The 27,543-nt window shown below is 40.2% G+C and overlaps 1 protein-coding gene and 1 pseudogene across 2 annotated transcripts in view; both read left to right on the top strand.

Annotated features, from left to right (window-relative positions):
- LOC115941091 (uncharacterized) overlaps nucleotides 1-27,543 on the top strand; it is a 448,023-nt gene that overhangs the window by 224,110 nt on the left and 196,370 nt on the right. The gene's annotated exons all lie outside the window — the stretch shown is intronic.
- LOC102727604 (eukaryotic translation initiation factor 4E type 2 pseudogene) lies at nucleotides 3,460-25,907 on the top strand (annotated as a pseudogene).

Below are 27,543 nucleotides of genomic sequence, written 5' to 3'. Positions count from 1 at the left end.
AAGGGCTAAAGGAGCTAATCCAATCTGCCTTGCTGTAGGGATCTGTAGTGTCTCTCTTTCGTGAGCCCCAAACCCCACCTCTTGCCACTTCTTGGGGGACAGACATGGTGGAAGACTTACCATGACTGGTGCCCTCTGGTCTCCCACCCCCAGCCTGATCTTTAGTCTCCTTAAGGGGTGGGCCACTAGGACAGACAAACTTACAAAGAGGTCCTGGATCCAATTCCCACACCAGAGTCCAGGCTTTTTCTACTGCCCTGCTCAGGTGGAGACCTCCTGGCCCAGAACCCTGTCAGTGGGCAGGTGTTTATCTTTCTGGTGGTATTTCTTTTTTTTTCTTTTTTTTTTTTTTAAAGATTTTATTTATTTATTTGAGAGAGAGAGAATGAGAGAGAGCACATGAGAGGGGGGAGGGGCAGAGGAGAAGCAGACTCCCTGCCGAGCAGGGAGCCCGATGCAGGACTCGATCCTGGGACTCGATCCTGGGACTCGATCCTGGGACTCGATCATGGGACTCGATCCTGGGACTCCAGGATCATGACCTGAGCCGAAGGCAGTCACTTAACCAACTGAGCCACCCAGGCGCCCCGTCTGGTGGTATTTCTGTTTTACAAGAGGCAGATACGGTCAGTGGAGGAGGGCAATGAGCCCTCTCCCTGCTGTCCTGATCCTGTGTGCTGATCCTGAATGTGTCCTGATCCTGTGTGCTGATCCTGAATGTGTCCTGATCCTGAATGTCTTCACGCATCAGCTCCTGTTTGCTGAGCAGGACTGCTCTTTGTGCTTTGGCCTGTCCTGGGCCTTGGCTAGTCAGTCTGACTGACAGACTGCGTTTTTCATGCAGTTGCCTGTAAGTGATCATGGGCACATTCAGCTAGGCTGAACATTTTCTTTTTCTCTATAACACTTTCCATTATGTAATATATATTTTTAATATTATTTTGTTTTTGTGTTTCTCCACCCTGTGATATAAGTTCCATGAGGGTTGAGATTTTTCTGTGTTTAGTTTATTGCTGTATTTCAGTGTGTAGAATAGGTCTGACACCTAGTAGGTGCTCACCAAATGTATGGTGAATAGTAAATAAATGCTTATGTATATAGATAAGCTATTTCTATACTTATATAGCATGATATCCAAGCTAAATCCTGAGTGAAAAGAAGCAGGGTACAGAACAGTATGTATTATATGGTATCCTTTGTGTGGGAGGGCAAAAGAGAAATACATAAAGGAGAAATTTATTTTTGTAAATGCCCAGAATGTCATTGGGAGAATAAAAAAGAAACTTGACTCAGGGCAGGAGAGTTGGGTGACTGAAAGAATAGGCATCATCTACATACTTTTCATGGTATACCATTTTGCGCCTTTTGAATTTTGTACCATTAACATGTATTACTTAAATGTTTTCATTAAAAATTTAAAGCTTAGAAAGAATTTTAACACCCCCAAAATAAAAGCCAACTCATTGAATCATTTCCAACAATCACAGGTACTATGGTTTGTCAGCTTGCCAGACACAAGTCATATGGGCCTATGCCATGTGATCCCCTAACTGCCATTCTTTTAGGCAGTTTATATTTAATTATCAATTATAACTGATAACTTGCCCATGTCAAATTATTATATTCAAATGGACTAGTTCATATTAGAGGTATATGCCAAAGACTTTCATCTTCATTAGTTGCAATAAGACCTCATTCTTATCAAAATCTTACCAGTCACAGCCACTCTGGAAAACAGTATGGAGCTTCCTCAAGAAGTTAAAAATAGAGCTACCCTATGACCCAGTAATTGCACTCCTGGGTATTTACCCCAAAGACACAGATGTAGTGAAAAGAAGGGCCATATGCACCCCAATGTTCATAGCAGCAGTGTCCACAATAGCCAAACTGTGGAAAGAGCCCAGATGTCCACCGACAGATGAATGGATAAAAAAGATGTGGTATATATACACAATGGAATATTACACAGCCATCAGAAAGGATGAATGCTTACCATTTACATCGACATGGTTGGAACTGGAGGGTATTATGCTGAGCGAAATAAGTCAAACAGAAAGACAATTATATGGTTTCACTCATATGTGGAATATAAGGAGTAGCACAGAGGATATAGGGGAAGGGAGGGAAAACTGAATGGGAAGAAATCAGAGAGGGATAAAAACCATGAGAGACTCTTAATTATAGGAAACAAACAGGGTTGCTGGAGGGGAGGTGATGGGGGAATGGGATAACTGGGTGATGGGCATTAAGGAAGGCACGTGATGTGATGAGCACTGGTTGTTATATGCAACTGATGAATAACTGAACTCTACATCTCAAATTGAACTTATTTTTTATTTTTTTTAAAGATTTTATTTATTTATTTAACAGAGAGAGAGACAGCGAGAGAGGGAACACAAGCAGGGGGAGTGGGAGAGGGAGAAGCAGGCTTCCCGCTGAGCAGGGAGCCCAATGCGGGGCTTAATCCCAGGACCCTGGGATCATGACCTGAGCCGAAGGCAGACACTAAATGACTGAGCCACCCAGGCACCCCATGATGGTTATTAAGGAGGGCACGTACTGCATGGAGCACTGGGGGTTGTACGAAGACAACGAATCGTGGATCATTGTATCGAAAACTGGTGATATATTGTTTGGTGACTAACATAACATAAAAAAAAAAAAAAGCTTACCAGTCTTTTCTTTTTCTGCAACATGAAGATAAGCGTATCTTTGGTGGGATAAGCCCTCTAATTCACTGCCTTTGGGAGCATAGATTAGTATGGTTTTTCCTGAAGGTGGTGTATCAATATGTACTAAAGCTTAAAAATATTCATTTTCATGAGTATCCACTTCTAGAAAACCTAAAGAAAATATTTGAAATTTGCATCATGTTTTATGCATAAGGATATTTGTCATGGTGTTGTTTACAATGGGAAAATATTTTAAGTCATATAAATATCCAACAAGAGGAAAATTGTATTAAAATAAATTTTGGCAAGGCCATGTGATAGAATATCATGGAGCCATTAAAAATACATGTTTTGTGGAAAACGGAATTTATTCTAATCCTACTGAAGAATGTTTAAGGATGTGGTTAATAATATGTACTAGGTACACTGTCAGGAGCAACTGTAGGAATTATGAAAAACAAAATGTCAGAATATGCCTGATGAAGAATTATGAAAGTACAGAACACCAGAGTAAGCCTGAAGAATTATGAGAATAAGCTCAATGTAACAAGTGATATAAATTGAAAATCAGTTCACTGTTCACCAAAAGTTGGATGATGTGTAACAGCTATGGCTTTAATTCCATATAAATAAATGCAGCTGAAAATCCATTAAACTTTGTAGTCACTTGTTGGTTACTTGCATGCATTCACGGTATTTGCTTTGTTCAATGATAGAATCTGTTAATTCTATATAAACTGGTGATTCTCTTTAGGTCTTTCTCCCCCCCCCCACCAACAATTTAGTAATGAGGATAGGATTGCTTGAACGAGCCCTTCTCCTAGATGAATTTGTCAGAGGATTTGTGACCACCTTTGATCAAGTGAGACTCTGGCTATTTGCTAAGTAGTCACCCTCTAATTGTTTTGGCTAAGTTTAATTGGGTTTCTGGGGGAAAATTCCAAACCCCTATAGCAAATTTTGTGTTACTATTAAGCAAAATAGGTAATATAGGTTCTAAGATTCCATCTGGTTCACCATTAGCTCCAATGGTATAAAAATATGAGAGATCCAAAGTGTTGGCTGATTTCACTCTGTCATGTTTGGGATGGGGATACTTATGAGTACCCTGTATTTTAATGGCCAGAGGAAAGCTTTTTCAAGGTAGACAAATGGCTGTACTTACAGGAATCTTTAGAAAAACTCTACCCAAGCAAATATATTATTGAAATGACTACTTCTCAGAAAATAAACTCAAGAATGAATTGGATAGCCGTAAGCAATGAATTAATATATTGGAGGAAAAGATTAAGAAGCTGAAAGCTATTTTTCTTTCTCCAGGTTTGCAATGCTTCCCTACTGTTTCTCTTTGTTTCCTCTGTTTTTGTTTTGTTTTGTTTTTGTTTTTGTTTTTGTTTTTTACCATTCCAGGCTTCAACCTGGGACCTGGGAGAGGGGGGTAATGACCTCTTGGATGGATGGCTCCCAATGGTTATGGGACCCAGAGATGACTTCCTTTTGGAAGGGGGAGAAGTGCCACCTTTATTCAAATGTCTTAATATGGGCTGTCCAAATCTTAATTTCACCTCTGAGATTCTCAGAAAACCAAACATACAAAACATAGTTAGGGAAGTAGAAACAATTAAAAGGAGAGAACCAGGAGTCATTGAGAATTTGGATAAGAGACTGTGTCTTAAAATGCAAAAGAATTTTTTTTAAAGATTTTATTTATTTGAGAGAGAGTACACAGAGGGAGAGTGAGAAAGAGAAGCAGACTCCCTGCTGAGCAGAGAGCCCAATGTGGGGCTCAATCCCAGGACTCTGAGATCATGAGTTGAGCCAAAGGCAGATGCTTAACTGACTGAGCCACCCAGGCACCCCAAGAAAAAGAATTTAAAAGGCAGTCAGGCTACTAAATGGCAAAATGAGAATGGAAACTACAGTGCATTTCAAACCTCCTTATTTTTAATCTCAACATGAAGAAAATCAATCCAACCCTCTTGGAGCTCCAAAGACTCAAATGCCACTTAGAAGTTATTCAGGACTACTGGGAAGACTGGAAATATACTTTTACCAGCTGATGTTACTATCTTAAGAGCTCTTTTATGGTGCTCCAAGAAGATATGTAAAATTTTGCTGAGTTCCTTCACAGAGTGTTTTCAACCTATAGCCTTATGCATGAGGATGTACCCTGGCTGCTTCATAAACTGTTGGCTTCTGGATGATTTTGCTCAATTAATGGAACAAGCACAATGTGGCTGTATTAGTCTCCTAGGGATGCTGTAACAAAGTACCACAAACTAGGTGGACTAAAATAATAAATTATTATCTCATAGTTCAAGAGGCTAGAAGACTGAAATAAAGGTGTCAGCAGGGTTGTGCTCCCTCTGAGACTCCGAGTAAAGTTCTTCCTTGCCTCTTCTTACCTTCTGGTAGTGGCTCTCCACCCTTGGCACTCTTGGCTTGCAGCTGCATCATTCCAATTTTCATCTCTGTCTTCACATAATGTTTTCCCATGTGTCTCTGTTTTCACATGGTGTTTTCCTCATCTTAAAAGGACACCAGTCATATTGAATTAAAGCCTAACTTTTGTTTGAAGGTATCTGCAAAAACTCCAATTCCAAAAAAGGCCACATTCACAGGTGTCATGGATTAGGACTTTAACATATCTTTTTTTGGGGACACAACTCAGCTCATGACAGGGACCAAATAGCTCCCATCACCAGGAAGTGCCTTGGCTTCAAGAAGTCTACTGTTTACCTCTTCCAACAACTCAGGCTGCTCTTAGAGCCTTGGAAACTCAATGTAAGGGATTGATGATGGCAATCCTTGAAGCCTTTCTGCAGAAGGTGAACTGGAAGAAACTACAATGCTGCACCCAGAAGCTGGATGAATCCTCATTGATTTTCACCAGTAGTTTACTAAGGTATTATCTAAATTTACAAGGATGGATCCAGGGGCAGATTAGAAAAATTCCTTGGTTTTTTCTACTTTGTGGTAACCTTTTTTGCCTAGAACTCAAGCACAAGTAAGGGAAAAAGTAGTTAAATTGCAAGGACAGTTTCTTAGGTATTGGCAACAGCAGCAACTCAGTTTTAGATTATGGAGAAAGATAAAGACAAAAAAAACCTCAAGACCTCAGTATTAACTTCTCAGAATTATTCATAAAAAGAACAAACCTTTATCTAGAGCCCTCCACACATATGAGGGAATCCCCTAATGTAAAGTCAACATGTCACTATTATAAAAAGGGCATTGGAAAAATGAATACCAGAAGAGACTGAGGAAGATCAAAGGGATAGAAATGAACTCTGAAGCTTTACAACCGCCTCCAAAAGATTATCCTGCAGGAAATCACAGAGGAAATAAATGCAGATAGTGCAAACTAATAAGCAAAATCAGCAATGGGGGAACCTTGCAGCTGAGAATGGAAAAAATTCACATGTCTGTTTTTCCCCCTGCCTCAGTCTTTCCTTGACTGTTCTTGTGGGTACTGGAGGCACATGTTCTGTGTTTTCTTTTTTTTTTTTATCACCTATCTATCTATCTATCTATCTATCTATCTATCTATCTATCTATCATCTATCTATCTATCTATCTATCCATCTATCATCTATCTATCTATCTATCCATCTATCTATCATCTATCATCTATCTATCATCTATCATCTATCTACTTTAATTCCAGTATAGTTAACATACAGTGTTATATTAATTTCAGGTGTACAATGTAGTGATTCAACACTTCCATACATCACCCAGTGCTCATTTCAACAAGTGCACTCCTTAGTCCCCATCACCTATTTCCCCCATTCCCCCACCCACCTCCCCTCTGGTAACCATCAGTTTGTTATCTATAGTTAAGAGTGTTTCTTAGTTTGTTTCTCTCTCTTTTTTTCTCCTTGCTTTTTGTTTTCTTTCTGAAATTCCACATATGAGTGAAATCATATGGTATTTGTCTTTCTCTGACTGACTAACTTTGCTTAGCATTATATTCTATAGCTCCATCCATGTTGTTGCAAATGGCAAGATTTCATTCTCTTTAATGGCTGAAAAATATTATATATATGTCATCTTCTTTATCCATTCGCTTATTGATAGATATTTGGGCTTCTTCCATAATTTGGCTATTGTAAATAATGTTGCTATAAACGTCAGGGTGCGTGTATCCCTTTGAATTAGTGTTTTTGTATTTCTTGAGTAAATACCGAGTAGTGTGCTTACGGGATTGTAGGGTAGTGCTATTTATAATTTTTTGAGGAACCTAGTGCTATTTTTAATTTTTTGAGGAACCTCTCTACTGTCTTCCACAGTGGCTGCACCAGTTTTCATTCACATTGAGAGTGTAAAGGGGTCCTTTTTCTCCACATCCTCACCAACACCTATTGTTTCTTACGGTTTTGATTTTATCCATTCTGACAGGTGTGAGGTTATATCTCATTGTAGTTTTGATTAGTATGTCCCTGATGAGTGACATTGAGCATCTTTTCATGTGTCTGTTGGCCATCTATATGTCTTCTTTGGAGAAATGTCTGTTCATGTCTTCTGCCCATTTTAAAATTGGATTATTTGTTTTTTTGGGTGTTGAGATGTTCTGTGTTTTCTAATGACCTTTCTTGTTTTTCCTTGGCCCATAAAAATATCCAAGTTGTGGGTATCTCTGGACAACCTTCTACCTATTCATTCTACTCTAAATTTCCTGTGCAGTAAGTTATCTGTTAGAGGAACATGATTTTCTCTTGTCTCCTGTTGTGACTGTTAATCTGATGGAAAGGGACCTGGTATATAAACTAAGGGTTACTACATTCTGTACTCTGGATCAAGTTTTTTGGGGTACTCAGGTGGCAAAACACCTGAGTTGCTAGATATGTCCTTCTGCAACAAAAGGGGGGCAGGAGAAAGTTATATTCCCATTTGATGCTGGAAAAACACTCTGAATTATAAGAATTGATTCATCTTTAAGAATTAGGATTTAGGAATTTAGAAATCCTAATTAGAGAATTGGAAAGACAGAGTATAATTTTTTTAAAAAAAGGTTTTGCACCTATGAAAAAGAAAGGACAATTCGACATGAAAGTTCAACTTATTATAGATTTGTATAAGATCTGAGAGAAATAAAGAAGTTAGTCATTCCTTTGACACTTGTTATATCCAACCATGCTACTATCTTAATTTCTATACCTGCATCAGCTAAATATTTTTCTGTAATAGACTTATTTTTAGTTTGTTTTTCTTATCTTTAGCCGAGGAATCAAGGTTCCTCTGTATTTGCCTATGGAGGCTTTCTTGTAGCAATGGATGTCTGAGAGATTTGCCTATTACAGTTGACCCCTGAACAACATGGGTTTGAACTGTGTGGGTTCACTTATATACAAATCTTTTTTGTTGTAGTATAGTAGTGTAACTGTGTTTTTTCTTCCTTATGATTTTCTTGATAACATTTTCTTTTACCTAGCTTCCTTTATTGTAAGAATACATTATATAATACATATAACATACAAAATATGTGTTTATCAACTGTGTTATTGATAAGGCTTTTGCTCAGTAGTAGGCTATTAGTAGTGAAGTTTTATAGGAGTCAAAAGTTGTATGTGGATTTTTGACTGCATGGGGGTGTTTGCACCCATAACCCATGACTTGTTCAAGGGTCAACTGTATATTCTCTAGACATATATATAAGAACTTGAAAAACTTTCTCCGACTTAGTAGCCCATGCTAGTTCAATACATGCATGATTTATTGATAACTACTAAGACTTTGCATGCCTATAAAGAAGATACTTTGGATTTCGTACTATTTTTAGCTGCTGAAGAACATAAAACCTCTCTAGATAAATTGTAGTATTATCAAACTGAAGTCAAATATTTGAGACATTTAATATTGGTCAACAGGCAGAAGATAGTTCCATCTCAAAGGCAGCCCATTTACAAATGAAGCAAACTACACTGAAAAAAAAACTCCATTAATTTTGGGGATTGATTGGGTATTGCAGGCATTGTGTCTCTTCCTTTTCTGAAAAGACTAACCATCTCATTGAGCTGTCACATGATGCAACGCTAGAACCTTTACTGTGGTCCGAAGAAGCTAGAGAAGTCTTTTATTTTTTATTTTTAAAAGATTTTATTTAGTTACTTAACACACACACACACACACACACACAGAGAGAGAGAGAGAGAGAGAGAGAGAATACAAGCAGGGGTAGCAGCAGGCAGAGGGAGAGGGAGAAGCAGGCTCCCAGGAACCTGAGATCATGACCTGAGCCGAAGGCAGACGCTTAACTGACTGAGCCACCCAGGTGCCCCTACAGAAATCTTTTTCAAATTTATTTCTTATTTTTTCTTTAAAGATTTTAAATTAAAGTTAACATACAGTGCTTTATTAGTTTCAGGGGTACAATATAATGATTCAACAATTCTATACAATTCTTAGTACTTATTAAGATAACTATACTCTTTTTTAAAAGTTTTTTTTTTTTAATTCCATTTAGTTAACATACAGCATAATAGTTTCAGGTGTACAATTTAGTGATTCAACACTTCCATACATCACCCTGTGAGAAGTCTTTTAAATGCTTAAAGCAATTGTTATTTCTCAGCCAAGATTAGGAGTTCCTAACTTTGACAAACTATTCTATCTTTTCTGTTATGAAAATAAGGGAGCTGCTAATGGTGTACTTTCTTAAAAACTAGGCTCTGGTTATAGGCTTATTGTTTACTTTTCTGTGTTATTGGATGTGGAGATGCCAGGATATTTACAAGCCTTAGCACAGCTGGTCTTCTAGTTGAAAAAACTCAGTCTTTGACCCTGGAGCAATTAATTTACTTACATGCACCTCATGCTGTTACTGCTATTTTATAAGTTCATAAGACATAACACCTGTCACTATGCTATGGAAATAGCTATGGAAAAGCTTTATTGTCTAACCCTAATGTTATTCTAGTAAAGTGTAACCTTCTGAACCCAGCTACTCTGTTGCCGGATCCTGACCAAATATCTGAATATGATTCTCTCACAGTTGTAGTAGAAGATACTCAACCTTCGTCTGATATTCCTGTTCCTAATACCAACTTAATATTGTTCACTGATATATCTTGGGTGAGAGACACACAGGAAAATAGAAAAGTGTCATATATAGTAGTCAGTCCTTTTTAACTTCTAGAGGCTTATCCTCTCCCAAACAAGATCAGCTCATGAAGTAGAACTCATGGTTCTTGCATGAACTTTTAAATTAGCCATAGATCTTAAAGTAAACATTGATCTTAAAGTAAATATCTATACTGATAGTAAACATACATTTGGTGTCCATCATGCTATGAGATAAATGTGGAAGAATAGAGGAAACTTTCTAGCATCAGTGGGAACTAAAGTATCACATGAAAAATATAATTGCTGATTTATTAGAGTCATCCCAACTTCTCCAACAGATTTCTAAAATTCATTGTAGTGCTCATATCAGACAGCAAGATGAAATATCTAAAGAAAATAAATTTGCACACCAAGCCAAGGAAAGAGCTACTAAGGTTTTAATTGGAGAAATTGAAACCCCATTAATTCTATCCAGAAATCCTATTCACAATTTTAGAAATATGCAACTCCATAAGATTTAGAAAATTGGAAACCAAGGGGAGCCAAGAAATATACCATAGAAATATGGGAATTATGAAATAGGAATATTCATGTATCTCAATTGTTATATGCTTGGATGGTTTTTTCATGTCACCAACAAACTCGTTCAGATAAAAGGAATATACTGAAAACCCTGGAATCTTACCACACTTGGAATAAGAATTAAATGATTCAGGAAATAATACAAAGGTGTACTGCTTGTCAGAAAAGTATTTATGGGAAACACCTAAGGTAAGTCAAGGAAGATTACTGAGGGCAATGTTACATGGGATCTGACAGCAAAGAGACTTTATAGGATGTCTTAGTCCATTTGGGCTGCTGTAACAGATTACCATAAACTAGGTGGCTTATAAATAACAGAAACTTATTTTCCATGGTTCTGGAGTCTGGGAAGTCCAAGGACAAGGCACCAGCATTTTTGGTGTCTGGTGAGGACCTGCTTTCTGTTTTATACACAGCAGTCTTCTTGCTGTGTCTTGACATGATGGAAGGGGTGAGAGAGCTCTCTGGGGTCTCTTTTATAAGGGCACTAATCTTATTCACGAGGGCTTGGCCTTCATGACCTAATCACCTCCTAGAGGCTCTACTTCCAAATACATCCCATTGGTGGTTTGGTTTCAACATAACAATTTTGGGGAGACACGTTCAGTCTATAGCATAGAGTTTTCACCTTCAGAGGGTAAGAAAGGTTGATTAATAATATTGTGTATGATGTCTGGATTGCCAGAAGTGTTCCTAGCAGCTAAAGCATATATTCAGTGTTTCATGGACTTATTAAATAATATCATCTCAACCTTTGGAATTCCTGAATATGTAGAATTTGATAGGGAAGGTTATTTCATTTCTATGGTAACTCAGGAGCTCTCTAAAAACCTCAAAATACAAATAATTTACTCTACTCCTTATAATCCTCAGTCTTCTGGACAAGTGAAACAAATGAACTATACTCTAAAGAATTTTTTGGCTAAATAATATCAAGCCACTGGCTTACAATGGCCCAGAGCTTCACCATTGGCTTTATTTAAAAATAAGGTCAAGTTCCTCTAGCAAGCATAGTATCTCTCCCTTTGAGTTATTATTTAGAAGATTTATGAACTTAGAATTTAAGCCCGCCTGTTTTACAAACCTCATGAAACTGCACCCAATATCTGCTAGACATAGACATAGATAAAACAAACCCTGTAGCTATAAAAGAACTTAAGCTGATGCTGCCCATTGATACTTTCTGACCAAGAGTCTCCTCATCTTGCTGCTGAGTGACACCACCTACACACATGAGCCCCCTCTCCAATTTCACTTTCCCTTAGGAGTTCTCTTCCCTTTCTGGGTAGTGGCCTGATATGGTTCTTTGGAAGGTTCCCTGCTGTGAAGGACTTCTCTCATACTACCTGTTCAACTACCACCCAAATTAAGCTTGTTACATGCTACTGTTAACTCATGGTTGTATCCTAAAATCCTTGTGCTCACAAGTGGTGATGAGAACAGGATTCCCATGATAATCAAGGAATTAGCATGGAGTCTACCCCATCAGTAGGTCAAGCAACTGGCAAATGGATTACAGAAAGCCTTAAGAGATTGGGACTCAAAATTTGGAATACTTCTAAGTCAGTCTGGCATGGCATTACTCTTTGTTGTACTTCACTCTATTTTTGGTGCTTCCCCCTTGTACTTCATTAGTCTGGCCAAGTGGTAATGCTAGCACTTGAGTGAACCTACAACATTGGAACTGACTTTTGTGGTCAGAGGTGCTGAACTGGCAGAGGAAGTTCAGCCTAATCACCTGGGTCCCTCACTAGGCAGGTGCTGGAAGTTGTAAAACACATGGGGCTGAACAGGAAAAGAGGATGAACACATGCTTCTGGATTAAGGGTAGGTTGGCCCATCCCCATAACAGGCTATAGTAGGAAGGACTTCTTCTTAGTCAGGCTGGTGATTTGGGGTACTCTGAGATGAGAGGCCATCCTTGTCATGGCAGGCAAAGGAGATGATGAGGCAGACATCAGGCTGAGGCTGGTCTCCTAAGCACAGTTAGGGGAGAGCTTTTGCAAGCAGCTAGCATGCCTCTGCTGTTGCAACACTCAGTTGTGCTGTTGCAGATGTCATTCTAGCCTTTCCCCCAGAGAGCTACAGAGATCCCAATCCTTGGGCTGAACTGGCTAAAGCATCTCTTAAGGTGACTAAAGGCAAGAGAGTTTATACCACTGTCTCTTCCAAGACTCTGAAGGAGGTCATTGTCCTGCTGAACAGGTGCTCAAAACCACAAGACTCTTGCTAGGCCCTGCTCTAGGTGACAGCAAGCCACCTAGAAAAGAGCTAGGAGCCCAAACTTCCTGGGGAGACAAGACAGAGGGGAAGACCCTGGGGAGGAGGACTGGTGCTCTCTAGAAGAAAAGGCAGCATGGTGTCACCACAACAGTGACTGGGATAGTTTGCCCATTGCTTTACTGGTGACCACTCACAAAATAATTAAGACAGAAAAGACAAAAGGGGAGGGCCAAGAAGGAGGGGCTGGTTTTCAGTTGGTAGGGGAGACACATTTTCTCTTTTACCCTGAGGTCTAGTCTCTCCTTAATGACCTGGTGCAGGAGCCAGATTAAAAAGGGGCTGCCTGGGTATATAGAATGTACCTGTCAAGGAGCAAGCACTCCCTAACAGAGGCTGGAATTAAGCTACTGGCTGCCATAGTATGAGATGGAATAATGGAATTTCTACTAAAGGATCCTACACAATTTGTGCAGAAACCTCCAGAGGAGGTTTTGGACCTTGGTCCAGATTTATACTTTTTTTTTTTATTTGAGAGAATGCGATAGAGAGCACAAGAGAGGTCAGAGGGAGAAGCAGACTCCCTGCTGAGCAGGGAGCCCGATGTGGGACTCGATCCCAGGACTCCGGGATCATGAACTGAACCGAAGGCAGTCGCTTAACCAACTGAGCCACCCAGGCACCCCAGATTTATACTTTATTAATGTGGATTTTTATGGCTTACAAAGCTACCTACTCTACGTTAGGCTTTATAAAGGCCCAGACCAACTATCAATGTTTTTGTTAGCTAAGGCCAACCATCTCCTCCACAAGGATGTGGAAGTGGGCTTATCAGGTAACACATGGTGTGTGGCATGATGGCTTGGCAAGTTCAGAGGAAGCTGAATTGATTCCTGAATCCACCCAGTTATTTCTCAGGAGGGCTCCTAACAAATGATGGTCAGTGACAATGATGGTTAATGCTAAAATGTTAAAGAGGACATAGATGCCCTGGATCTAATAGAAGCTCATGGAAGACAATCTCAGAGTCAAGTGTTGCTTGTTAATTCTACAAATAATAATCCACTGGATCCAAATAAAAAATACTGTCAACAGCAAGCTTGTCTCCCTCTTGGCCAAACCAACCACCTACAGTCAGGCCCCTATTTGAACATGAACCCTGAGATAAACAAGGGGACCCTGAGATGACAAGGGAGATTATACTACACCTTAGGTAATGAGAGGGTCCCAAATTGAGTGATCATCTTTAGTAAATCAGTGCAACAATTATAATACTAGAGTCAGATTAAAACCCATCACAGGTTTCCCCTTTGGAGGCAGCTTTACCTTCCATACGGGCTCTTGATCTCTGCCAGTGACAGGGACCTGATTCTACATAGAGATCTAATGGTCACAGAAGTGCCCCCTCTGGCAGAAAATTACCCTTTTATTACATTAACGGTTGTTTGGGTTCCAAAAAAAGCACCACTGGCTGGCTCTGTTGGACGTGGGTATCAAAATCTACCTAATCCCAGGAAGCACTCATGTTTTAAAGGAAATCTCCCTAATCCCAGGAAGCACTCATGTTTTAAAGGGACCCCCTCACCCAGGAGGTGACTAGCTTGGGAGGAGATTAAAGTGGGGAGGATTACCTGCTTAACTATTAAAATTGGCCCAGTTATTGCTAAAAAATTCTTCTGTCCTACTTATTCTCCATCCCTCCAATACCGCCCTTTTCCCCATTATTAGAATGGACATCTTCAGTCAGCAGGTAACCTCATGGAACAAGCCTAAAGCTTTTATGCTATTGGTGGGCGTAACCCAGTAGAAATCAGTTAGCCTTCCCCTACTGGTATGAGTGGTAAATGTGCCACGGTACCAGCTAAAGCAAGGGACTGAAGGATTATGGCTTCTCATAGCTGACTTAGTTAAAGAAAGGGTACTGATCCCTACCACCTTTTAATTTTCTAATATTAGTTGCTGAAAGCTACAACTAATGAGTAGAGGGTAACCATAGACGATGAAGAGTTAACAAAGATGTTCCCCTTTGTTAGATTGCCTCTACCAGTTATTATTGCCTTAATGAATGACATTTAAAACAACATGGGTAAATGGTTTGCAGTTATAGATTCTGCTGACATTCTTTTTTTTAGCATTATTACTTTTTTAAATTTAAATTTTGTTGGCTAACCTACAGTGCAATATTGGTTTCTCGAGTAGAATTCAGTGATTCATCACTTACATAAAACACCCAGTGCTCATCACAACAAGTGTCTTCTTTAATACCCATCACCCATCTAGCCTACGCCCCCAACTTCCCTCCAAGAACCCTCAGTTTGTTATTTATTATTAAGAGTCACTTATGGCTTGTTTCCCTCTATCCTTTTTTTCTTCCCCCCTTCCCATATGTTCATCTGCTTTCTTTCTTAAATTCCACATATGAGTGAGATCATATGGTATTTGTCTTTCTCTGAATGACTTATTTCACTTAGCATGATACACTCTAGCTCCATCCACATCATTGCAAATGTCAAGATTTCATTATTTTTTTTAAAGATTTTATTCATTTATTCATGAGAGACAGAGAGAGAGAGAGAGAGAGGCAGAGGCAGAGGGAGAAGCAGGCTCCCTGCCGATGCGGGACTCAGTCCCAGGACTCTGGGATCATGACCTGAGCCGAAGGCAGACGCTTATCCCACATCGGGCTCCCTGTTTAGCCATCCAGGCACCCAAGATTTCATTATTTTTGATAAACATAGGGGTGCATTTATCCCTTCAGATCTGTATTTTTTTATACTTTGGGTAAATACCTAGTAGCTCTGCTGACATGTTCTATTCTGTAAAAATTTCACAGGGAATTAACCACAATTCACCTTCACCTTTGAGGGTCAATAGTATATCTTTTCCAGGTTGCCTATAGGATATTTAAATAGTCCTGAAATTAAGCACCATCTTTGCAGTCAGGACACAAATGTTTGACTCACTCTTATGCTAGAAACTTAGCTTTAACATTATATCAATGACATCCTTCTCATTGGACCTGACCATGACTCTGTCTATAGGTCATCACAACTGTGAACAAACACCTCACTGAGAGGGAATGGGCAATTGCCCCACATAAGATCCAAGGCCCTCTCAGTCTGTATTTTGAGGCTATATTTGGAATTTATAAGAGGAACTGTTACAAATCTGGTAAAAGATAAGACTCTAGCAATTCAACCTCCCACATTGGTAAAGGAAGACCAACATTTGGTAGGAATGTTTGGATTTTGGTGCCAACACATTCTATACCTCCAGTGCTGGTCCCTGCTTGTTATAAGCTTTTCACTTTTCAATGGAGACTTGAGCAACAATAGGCAGTAGATAAAATAAAGGAGGCTATTACTTTGGCAGTTCTACTAATGCTTTGAGGACAGGACTTAATGAGAAGTTTTGGCCACTGCAAATTTGCTTCCTGGAGCCTCTGGACCAAATGAACAATTAAATGGCTATGCATAGGCTTTTGGTGTAAGCAGCCCCCAGACTTAACCCCAAAGTATTCACCAGTAGAGAGGCAACCCCTGGTAACATACTAGGCACTTAGTAAAACTGAAGCCCTTACTGGAGCAGAACCAATTACTCTATGGATCGAGATGCCTATTATACCCTGAGCAATGGAAAAAGCTCCCTGTAAAATTTAATGAGGCCTCCTTATTAAAATGGAAATGGCATCTAAATAATCAAGATGCTGGAGTGCCACAACTCTATGAGGAATTAGCATATACCCTGCCACTGAGGTTGACTTGCCAAAGCCCCCAGAAATGCCTCTGCCTCTTGCTTAATGGGGACTGGAGGGAGGACAGCCAACACTCTTAAAATGAGAAAAACAATGGTCTGTCTTTACCTTTGAGGTGATCCTGGGGTATAAGGCAGCAAGACAATGGACAGCCACAGCCTATTACCCCTGTTCAAACACTCCAATTTCCGTAAGGAGGGTAGAGGGCTGAGCTGCATGCAATACTTCTATTAATAAAGCATGCCTGTGACAAACATTTTCCTAAGGTTTTATTTTCACAGACTCCTGGTTGGTGGCTAATGGGTTGATCTGAACTTCAGCAAAATCATGGCTGGAAAATACAAGGTTGAGACATTTGGGGTAAAGAGATATGGGGAGAATTTGCCACATTGGCTCCCATTCTGCCCATCTGGGCATACCATACCTTGGCTCATGTCAAACAAGACACATAGGAGGCACACTACAACACACAAGCTGATGAACTAACCAGACCTCTAAAATAGGCAAGCCTCTTAAAGGATGGACAGTCTCCAGACTCTGAGACTAGCCACCCTACCCCTTCTATTGGTGTACACCCAAGAGGTCAGTGGATTTGGGTATCAGAGGGTTATGAAAATGGATTGTTTTATTTATTTATTTATTTATTTATTTATTTATTTATTTATTAGAGAGCGAGCGAGAGAGAAACAGCATGAGAGAGGAGAGGGTCAGAGGGAGAAGCAGGCTCCCCGCTGAGCCAGGAGCCCGATGTGGGGCTTGATCCCAGGACCCTGGGATCATGACCTGAGCCGAAGGCAGTCGCTTAACCAACTGAGCCACCCAGGCGCCCCGAAAATGGATTGTTAATAGAGGAATTGACCCAGTAGAGAAACATTTACACAAAGCCATTAGGGACTGTACCAGATGCCAAAAATTTAGACACTGGAAAAATTTACAGAGGTTAAGGGCCACATCAGAACTAACAAATCGACTTCATTGGGCCTTTCTCTATAGCAGTAGGAGTCATCAAATATGCCTTAACAATGGTAGATATCCACACAGGTCTTTTATTGGCTAACCCATGTAAGGCATTAACCTTTTCTAGTGTTATTGAGAGGTTAATGAAACTTTGGGAGCTCTACAAAGTTACACAGTCAGATCAACATTCACACTTCACTGTAAAGGGAATGCAACAATGGTCATTACAAAATAACATTGCTTGGGTTTTTCACTTACCCTATTGTCCTATGGCAGCATATATCATAGAAAAACATAATGGTTTCTTATTTTTTATTATTTCTTGAAGATTTTATTTATCTCTTACACTGTTGGTGGGAATGCAAGCTGGTACAGCCACTCTGGAAAACAGTATGGAGGTTCCTCAAGATGTTAAACATAGAGCTACCCTATGACCCAGCAATTGCATTACTGGGTATTTACCCCAAATATACAGATGTAGTGAAAATAAGGGGCACGTGCACCCCAATGTTCATAGCAGCAATGTCGACAATAGCCAAACTGTGGAAGGAGCCGAGATGCCCTTCAACAGATGAATGGATCAAGAAGATGTGGTTCATATCTACAATGGAATATCACTCAGCCATCAGAAAAGATGAATAGCCACCATTTGCATCGACATGGATGGAACTGGAAGGAATTATGCTAAGTGAAATAAGTCAAGCAGAGAAAGACAATTATCATAAGGTTTCACTCATATGTGGAACATAAGGAATAGTATGGAGGACGATAGGGGAAGGGAGGGAAAACTGAAGGGGAAGAAATAAGAGAAGAACCATGAGAGACTATGGACTCCGGAAAACAACCTGAGGGTTTCAGAGGGGAGGGGGTGGGAAGGATGTGTTAAATGGGTGATAGGTATTGAGGAGGGCACGTGTTGTGATGAGCAGTGGGTGTTATATGCAACTAATGAATCAATGAACACTACATCAAAAACTAATGATGTACTATACAGTGGCTAACTGAACATAATAAAAAATATTTGAGAGAGATAGAAAGCGAGAGAAAGATCGAGAGAGTGAGTGTACAAGTTGGGGGGGGAGGGGCAGAGGGAGAGGGGGAAGCAGACTCCCCACTGAACGGGGCTCCTTCTCAGGACCCCGGGATCATGACTTGAGCTGAAGGCAACTGCTTAACCAAGCCACCCAGGTGCCCCCATAAAGGGCTTTTAAAACAAGGACTATAGAGAGAACCTGAAGGACAATGGTCCCCTAAGTGGTCAAAATACTGTTCATAGTCCTGATTACATCAACCCACCCCCACATGGCATAACTATGTCATATTTAAATTCACAACAAATAAGGAGACCACCAACAGAGATGCTGCAGCTTCTGCTGTTTTATATAAGCACACTGGATGCAACACAATTATCCATTTTCATAGATGCAGTAACCCTGGCATTATTGCCTACGGCAAAATAGCACTCACCTTTTCCTTCCTCCCTCATAGAAGATCCAGAGTCTAGCTGTTTCTCGCTCAATCCTGATGAGGACCTGATGTGGACTACTGACTCTGGAATCATTCTCAGCCTGTGTCTGCTCATCATCCAGTGTAAGTGGAGCAAACCACTTACCAGTATCTGGAGAGAGTGAGGCATGCTAGTCTGCCACCCATATACTTTGCTCTACTAAAGGTACTGTGGAACAAATCTGTAGCTGCTTCTGACACCCAGCAGGTAGAACTAATTACCCTGGGTGATATGCAGGGGACAATCATATCCATTACCCCTGGCTATGAATGGCCTCTGACTTTAACTCCAACTGTTGCTGTGCCCTTTACTTACTTGAGAAGTTCCAACCCTCACCAGTGTTCCTACACACCCACTCTTTGATCACCTTAACATGCCACATGCTTACCACAGGGAGACATGCAACACTGGTCAGATTGAGGACAATGAGAACCACTTTGTTGGTTATTCAGATTGATCAATACTACTAACATGACCACAGACATCAACACTGAGACTACTACTGTATTTCCTATCTCTACTACTGCTGGCCAACAACCCTCCCAGCTAAGCCAGACTCTATAATATTGCTGGTGACTCATAGGTGCCTTCTAAGCCCTATAAGCCAATTTTAACTTCAAATCAAATGAAATCTACTATTATTAACTAGTGCCACCAAGCAAATAGAGCAATCTGCCACTATATATCAAGTGTCATTTAAGGAATTCCTAGATATAGTGTGTACCCAATATTACAATTAAGATGCTCATAATTGTGCAATTAAATAAAACGTTATCCAGAACTAATACCAACAAATCCTATGGGATTCCAGAGATAAAATCATAGTTTTTACTAATCCCTGGGATGATGATAAATATAAACTCTGCTAACTATATATTTCCTTAAAACTATTGACTTCTTTAATTGTAATGATCTCTCTCTTCCTCCAATACAAGCCCCACTTATTGAGGTGGAAAGAAATTGGCATCTTACCAGGAACCTTCTTTGTGGTGGTTAATTTTAGGTGTCAACTTGTCTAGATCACAGTGTCCAGATATTTGCTCAAACATTATTTTGCATGTTTCTGTGCAGGTGTATTTTTGAGAAGAGATTGACATTTAAATTAGTGGAGTTTAAGTAAAGCAGATTACCCTCCTTAATGTGGGTGGGCCACATCCAATTAGTTGAAGGCCTTAATACAACGAAGACCAACCTCCCCTGAGCAAGAAAGACTTTTGCTAGCAGACTGTCTTTGGACTCAAACTGCAACTTTTTCCTGAGCCTCCAGCCTTCCGTATTTCTCCATTGGGTTTTGGATTTGCCAAGCCTCCACAATTAAGTGAATCAATTCTTTATTTTTTTCCAAAGATTTTATTTATTTATTTATTTATTTATTTATTTATTTATTTGAGAGAATGAGAGTGAGAGAGAGGAGCAGAGGGAGAGGGACAAGCAGACTCTACGCTGAGTGTGGACCGCAAAGCGGGGCTCGATCCCATGACCATGAGATCATGATGAGCTGAAATCAAGAGTCCCACGCTCAAACAACTGAGCCACCCAGGTGCCCCTGAACCAATTCTTTAAAATAAATCTCCCTCTCTCTCTCTCTCTCTCTCTCCACACACACACACACACACACACACACACACGCACACACACACACACACTATAGGTTCTGTTTCTCTGTAGAACCCTAATAAACCCTCCCTGGCCCCACTAATCAACATATACAAGGAAGGCAATGCATACTACATATTTCTTGTGCCGAGATATGTCTAAAAATCAGAGAATACAACCAGTTTGGAAATTATTCTCTAACCTAACCTCTTAAAAGGCAAGTGCAGTTTTTTTTAAAGATTTTATTTATTTTTTGACAGAGAAAGACACAGTGAGAGAGGGAACACAAGCAGGGGGAGTGGGAGAAGGAGAAGCAGGCTTCCCTCTGAGCAGGGAGCCTGATGCGGGGCTTGATCCGAGGACCCTGGGATCATGATCTGAGCCGAAGGCAGATGTTTAATGACAGGCGCCCCAAGGCAAGTGCAGTTTTATATAATATTCAGTGGAAGTGGGTTTCTACCATTGCAATACTGGCCACTCACAGTAAACAGTCATAGCTGTTGAATATTAAAGCAATTATTATAAAAAACATATTTGATCTCATAGAGAAATCTAACTTCTCCTTGCATGGGAGTTTCTTTACCCAAATTGATAACTACTTGTTTATAGCTGTTACAAAATTTTCCATACCCACCAAAACCATCATCAATAAGGACTTGGGAAATATTTGAGGAAAACTGCCACCGAGTATTACTCCTCTGGAAGTCCTTTAAAAACATAAACACCTTCTTTTACAGCAGATAGAGATGATAATGAGAAGCCTGAAAGTGAAGCTAACCTGTAGGTTACCAAGAAAAATGCTCATAACTACCATATTCCTCATTTCTGTAACTGGTCACATGGTCGTAGCTGGTGTTTGTAAGTACCTTCTACTACCCATTCCATATTCCCTTTTCCTTTTGTTGATTGTAATTCTTTGCTTGGTGGGGTATCCCAAACATTTATTCCTGAAGGGTCTGGGCCATTATTAGTCCTGCCTGAATTGGGTTGTTGTAGTTTTTCATTGACTTTAACCATGGGATATGGTATTACTAAGAAATGCTCTAAGGGATATCCACAAAAAGGGCCATTCTATCTATATGGTTATTAAATCTTCCTCGGCTGAGCTTACCTTTTGATGTGCATTACATGGGGCATAATATCTTACATTCTTTGCCCATTCAGAGAGGTCTATCTACATAACAGTTCTTCTGACTCCTTGTCACCAATTTGCCAATCATGTTTCTTCTAAGTCTTTGACCATGTAATTAAACCATTGGCCATGGCCCATGAATATATGGATTTGTGGCATTTGGACTACATACTCATGTAACTTACTTGTGCCTTCAGGGCATGCTTGATACCAATCTTGTATTATATACCACTTCTTTTTGATAATGGAATATTGCCAAACATGGCCAAATTCATGGCTTGGTGGGGCAGTTCATGATGGGCAGCTTAGGTTGGTGGCCTGTGGTTAACTATTCTATCTCTGATAAGGCCCAATGGAAAGCCAAAATCTGTTTCTCAAAAGGAAAGTATTCACAGAGGATGTTAGGGTATTGCTCTAAAATCCTAAGGGCCAACAATACTATTCAGCTCTAGGGGCCTCCCAAAGTCTCCAACCTGCCACTGACACTTCAAGCACCATCAGATTAGTTGGATTATATGGCTCAAGTAACAAAGCAGCTTTCATGGCAGGCTGAATCTGTTGTAGAGCCTTCTCTTGTTCTAGACCCCACTCAAAGCTAGGAACATTTCAGGTTATTTAGTAAGTGGGTCAGAGTAGCACACTCAAATGAGAAATATGTTGCTTTCAATTCTGAAGAGGCCCATTAGGCACTGTTCCTCTTTTTTGGATGCAGTAGGGGCCAGATACAATAATTTATGCTTTGCCTTAGAAATGATATCTCAATATGCTCCATGTCAATGAACACCTAAAAATTTTACTGAGGTGCAAGTCCCCTGAATTTTGGTCAGATTCATTTCCCACTCTCTGATGTGTCTTACCAATATGTCTAGAGTAGTTGCTACTTCTTGCTCACCAGATCCCATCAGCATTATGTCATCAATGTAATAAACTAGTGTGATGTCTTCTGGAAGGGAAAGGTGATCAAGGTCACTGTAGACTAAATTATAACATAGGGCTGGAGAATTAATATGTTCTTGACATAAGACAGTGAAGATGTATTGTTTGACTTGTCAGTGAAAAGCAAACTGCTTCTGGTTGTATTTACTAACACCTATCAAGAAGAAAACATTTGCCAGATCAGTAACTGCATACCAGGTACCAGAGGATGTGTTAATTGCCCAAGAAACAGAACCACATCTGGAACGGCAGGTGCAATTGGAATCATCATCTGGTTAACTTCACAATAATTCTCTGTCATTTTCCAAGTTCCATCTGTTTTCTGCACAGGCTAAATAGGTAAGTTGAATGAGGAAGTGGAAGTGGTGGGAATCATCACCACTGCATCTGTGAAGTCCTTGATGGTGGTACTAATTTTGCCATCTCTCCAGGAATGCAGTATTGCTGTTGGTTTACTATTTTCTTAGGTAGAAGCATTTCTAGTGGTTTCCACTTGGCATTTCCTACTGTAATAGCACTCAATCCACAATCAAGGAACCAATATGTGGATTCTTCCAGTTGCTGAGTATTTTTATTCCAATTATACATTCTGGAATAGAGAAATAACCATAGCATGGGTTTGAGAACACACTGGACCCACTGTGAGATGAACGCAAGCTAAAACTACGTTGATCACCTGACACCCATATGCTCCTGCTCTGACTTGTGGGCCACAGTGATGGTTAGGGTCTCCTTGAATTAGTGCCAGTTCAGAGACACTGTCCAGTAATCCTCCAAATGTTTGATTATTTTTTCCCCAATGCATAATCACCTGGTCAATGGCCATAGGTTCTTTTAAGGAATGTTGGGAGAAAAATTAACAATAAAAATTTCTGGCAATATAGCAGGGTCCTTCCTTAAAATTACATGCCTCTCTTCATTCAAAGGGTTCTGGGTCTGTCAATTGGCTCAAGTCTGGGAATTGATTAAAAGACAATGAGTCTTTGTTTTGGTGATTCAAGTTAGACATTGTTCACCCAAATTAGAACTCTCCTACCTATTTGATCAAGAATTTAGTAGATTGATCATCTATTTCTTTTCCAGGGATGTGATAATCGACTAAAAAATGCCAAAGTTCTCTACAAATTAGACTATTCTGATTACTGCTTTGACTCTACTGTCTATTACAGCAATCAAGCTCACCTTGTCTTTGGTAATTAAGTTTCAGTATTTGGCTTCTGCAACCCTGGGATCCAATTATCCTCACTACATTTAAATATTCCAGTTCAGTTGCAGAAGTTCACACTATAATTTTTGACCTACAGGAGATTGACCACAGAGTTATTCAAGGATGCTGGGATTACCCTCACAAATTTATTTCTCACAGTCATGGTGAGTAGATCCTCCAGGGTAGGTGAGCAGATTTTAAATGATAAATCCACTCTAACATTCCAATCTTCCCAAGCCTCTGAATCCCTATCTTTATAGTATAACAGTGCCATTCTGGCATTTCAACTTCACTTAGTATAGGTCACTTTTGGTACATTTTCAGCTACCCAACCAACCACACTGTTAGAGTCCTTTCTAACAACTTGAACTAAATTATTGACTCCATAATCTTTGTGTGAGCTCATATCAATCAACTTGGCCTGATTTAACTTTATATTCCTTCCACCATTACCTCCATTCCCACACATATTCTCCGTATTTCTGTCTGTATAAATTGGAAAAATCATGCACCTGTTTTGGTGTGTGGCACACATTCTAGTGGATTACCCTTCAAGGTTTGCTGGGACTTGAGCCTAGGCATATATCTAGGAGCAAATAAGAGTTGCAGGGTAGATCCTGAGGAGAGTCAGCAGTGCTTTGCAAGGAAACTAACTTTAGAGAGGCCATTACAGATTTTTTTGGGCAAAGCATAGCTAACCTTCTCAGGCAGGGGTGGAAAAAGTTGGCAAAGAAAACTCAATAGAATTTAGAGGTATGACATCCCCAGCTTCATTGGAATTTACCATAGGTCCCCACTCCAATGTTTAGGATCTTATTCCCTCCCAATCAATGTTTTTTGAAGACAACTTATCCCCCATTCCTCATCCCATACATTTTTTAACCATACCTTTTTCCTGGGTTTTGATTTGAAAATATACTATCCCATTCATGATCTTTCCATACACTTTTTTTCTACTAGCAGAAAAAAATCTTGGGTTGTACAGTGGGATGTGAGGATACAATGTCTATCCCCAATCCCTGTCTCCAAGCACCAACTGTGGAATTTCACTACCAATGGCCAAGTGCTCAGAGGATTGGTGTCCATGACCAAGCCTTCTCTTTTTCTATGATATACTTCACTTGTAGTGGCTTGTCTGAAACACACACTTTGGCGGGGGAACAAAAGCCATTTTTCTCAACCAGTAGACTATAGTTAGTACAGTGAAATTGCAGCTTACACCGAAGTTTTAAAGGGGATTAAACATTTAAGGGAAAATTACATATAGCCAAAATTATCCTTGAAAGTCATTTGTGAAAGCTCCATGTGAAAGAACTACATAATGTCTATCAATAAGGCCAGCACTGGAACAGATCTCCGTTTCTTCAATTGAGCACCAGATTAAGTAGATGGCTTATGTTTAGGGTCCCTATTGAATGAAAAATATATGTTTAAACACTAGAACACACTTAAGGTGTTGGCATACTTGCACTGTGAGAAGCTCACAGAAACTGAGATCACCTATGTGAAGAGCAAATTCAAGTTTCTCAACTCTCATTCACTCCAAGACTTAGATTTACTGAGTGGAATAATAGATGGATTCACCCCATTATTCATATTCTTATTTCCTACATGTGTATATGATGTGACCCCACAACCCAGAGGAGGTCACATGCCACCAAAAGGGAGTATTTGGAGACAAAGTCAGAAAATGCCTCTCAAACTGAAATTATCAAGAAATAACAGGAGAGGGCCCAGTGGAGTGGAAGTCACTCTGTGAGGCAGTGGTGACGGCAGTGGGGAGAGGATGTACAAGTTCAGTGCATTGAAAGATGATGACAGTGGGGACCATGATCAGAATGAAGAAAACAGCACAAAGAAGGAAAAAATGGAATGAGACAAGAGTCAGGGCAGCAGTAAGAGGAAGGCTGTTGCCCCTGGACCAGGAGAGCATCTCCTGCAGTACAAGTATACTTTCTGATACTCCAGAAGAATCCCCAGCCATCCCACCAGCTCACAGAGCAATGAATAAAATATCAAACAGATTGGCATTTTTGCCTCTGCAGAGCAGTTCTGGAGGTTTTACAACCACATGGTAGGTCCTAGGGACCTGACAGGCCACAGTGACTTCCATCTCTTCAAAGAAGGAATTAAACCCATGTGGGAAGATGATGCAAAAAAAAAAAAATGGTGGCAAGTGGATTATTTGGTTCCAGAAAGGCTTGGCATCTCACTGCTGTGAGAATCTTATCCTGGACATGTTGGAGGAAGAGTTCTTGGTTGGGGCATCAAAATGCTAGGCAGTCTGGGCCCTCAAAGGGTCCTTTTCCAAACCTCTGTAAGCTGTGGTTGAATATACCATGACCTTCTCCCTATATGGATGGCACCATCATTGAAGCTGGCATCATTGGAATCTCTTGTTCTGTTGGCATGCTACCTGGAAGATCCTTCTGTCTAGGACAAGAGGAATTGGAAAAGGGCACCTGGGTGGCTCGGTTAAGCGACTGCTTTCGGCTCAGGTCATGATCCTGGAGTCCCTGGATCGAGTCCTGCATCGGGCTCCCTGCTCGGCAGGGAGCCTGCTTCTCCCTCTGACCCTCCCCCCTCTCATGTTCTCTCTCTCTCTCATTCTCTCTGTCTCAAATAAATAAATAAAATCTTAAAAAAAAAAGAGGAATTGGAAAAGCATTTTATGATTTTTTTAAAGATTTATTTATTTATTTATTTGAGAGAGAGAGAGAGAGAGAGAGAATGCACAAGCATGAGGGGCAGAGGGAGAAGGAGAGAGAATCTTAAGCAGACTTAGTGCTGAGTGTGGAGCCCAAGGCAGGGCTTGATCCCATGACCCTGAGATCACAGCCTGAGTGGAAACCAAGAGTCCAATGCTTAACCAACTGCACCATCCAGGTGCCCTGCATTTTATGTTTTAAGAACAGGCTGACAAGCCTCAGCTACAACAGCTGAGATCACTTAATAAATGGTGCTAAACTAAAAAAAAAATAGTTAACAGAAGAGGGAGATTAGCAAAAAGTAGACAACCTGGAGAGAGTGTGTGCTTATAATATTGTTACTTGAGTTACATTTCCATAAAGTATACTACATATCTTCTAAACATAATCAAGGATACCAGGAGCCTTACAAGTTCAATTAGGCTGATTCTGAAGTAGGAATTACTTCAGAATGGGATTAATTGGAGTGGAGGGGGTTGTCTTGGGTTCAACTCTAGCAAGAATGAGGTCATTGTTGTGTTGTCATAACAAAAGAGAAGTTTACATAGCATCTTTTTAAAAAAGATTTTATTTACTTATTTGACAGAGAGGTGAGCACAAGCAGGGGGAGTGGCAGAGGGAGAGGGAGAAGCAGGCTCCCCACTGATCAGGAAGCCCAATGTGGGGCTCGATCCCAGGACCCCGGGATCATGACTCAAGCCCAAGGCAGACATTTAACTGACTGAGCCACCCTGGTGCCCCTACATAGTATCTTTAAAAATTAGGAACCAAACCCAAGAGTTTGTCAGTGTCAGTGTCGATTAGCTCTATGTAGGGAGGAGAGCGCTGTATGTGGCAGACTCAAATCTTGGTTCCTATTGAGATATATTCCACTATGGAGTGGCTCCTTTGTGGCTTTGAAGGAACTCTCTGCAAAGATTAGTTTATCTCTTTTGCTCAGAGTCCCACTGCATCCAGCCTCTTCTGATTACAATAATAGCTAACATTTCTTTATAATAATTTCTATGTGACAGACCTAGTCACATTTTGATTTGATTCAACACACTAAGCAGGCTACTAGTCACTTTATTTCATTACTTTAACTTCTTCTTGTGTTTAGATCTGTCTTCTTCACTCCTAGGGGACTGAAAGCTGAGAGAAGTTTCTAAGGAAATAGAGCCCTTTGGGGCTTGTTCTCAGATGTATACCCTCTGGTTCTGAAATAAAA

Source organism: Leptonychotes weddellii, chromosome X (genome assembly GCF_054177405.1).
Source record: "Leptonychotes weddellii isolate Sample4059 chromosome X, ASM5417740v2, whole genome shotgun sequence".
In the NCBI taxonomy this organism is placed as follows: domain Eukaryota; kingdom Metazoa; phylum Chordata; class Mammalia; order Carnivora; family Phocidae; genus Leptonychotes; species Leptonychotes weddellii.
The sequence above is the reverse complement of the archived record's forward strand: the minus strand, read 5'-3'. Positions and strand labels throughout refer to the sequence as shown.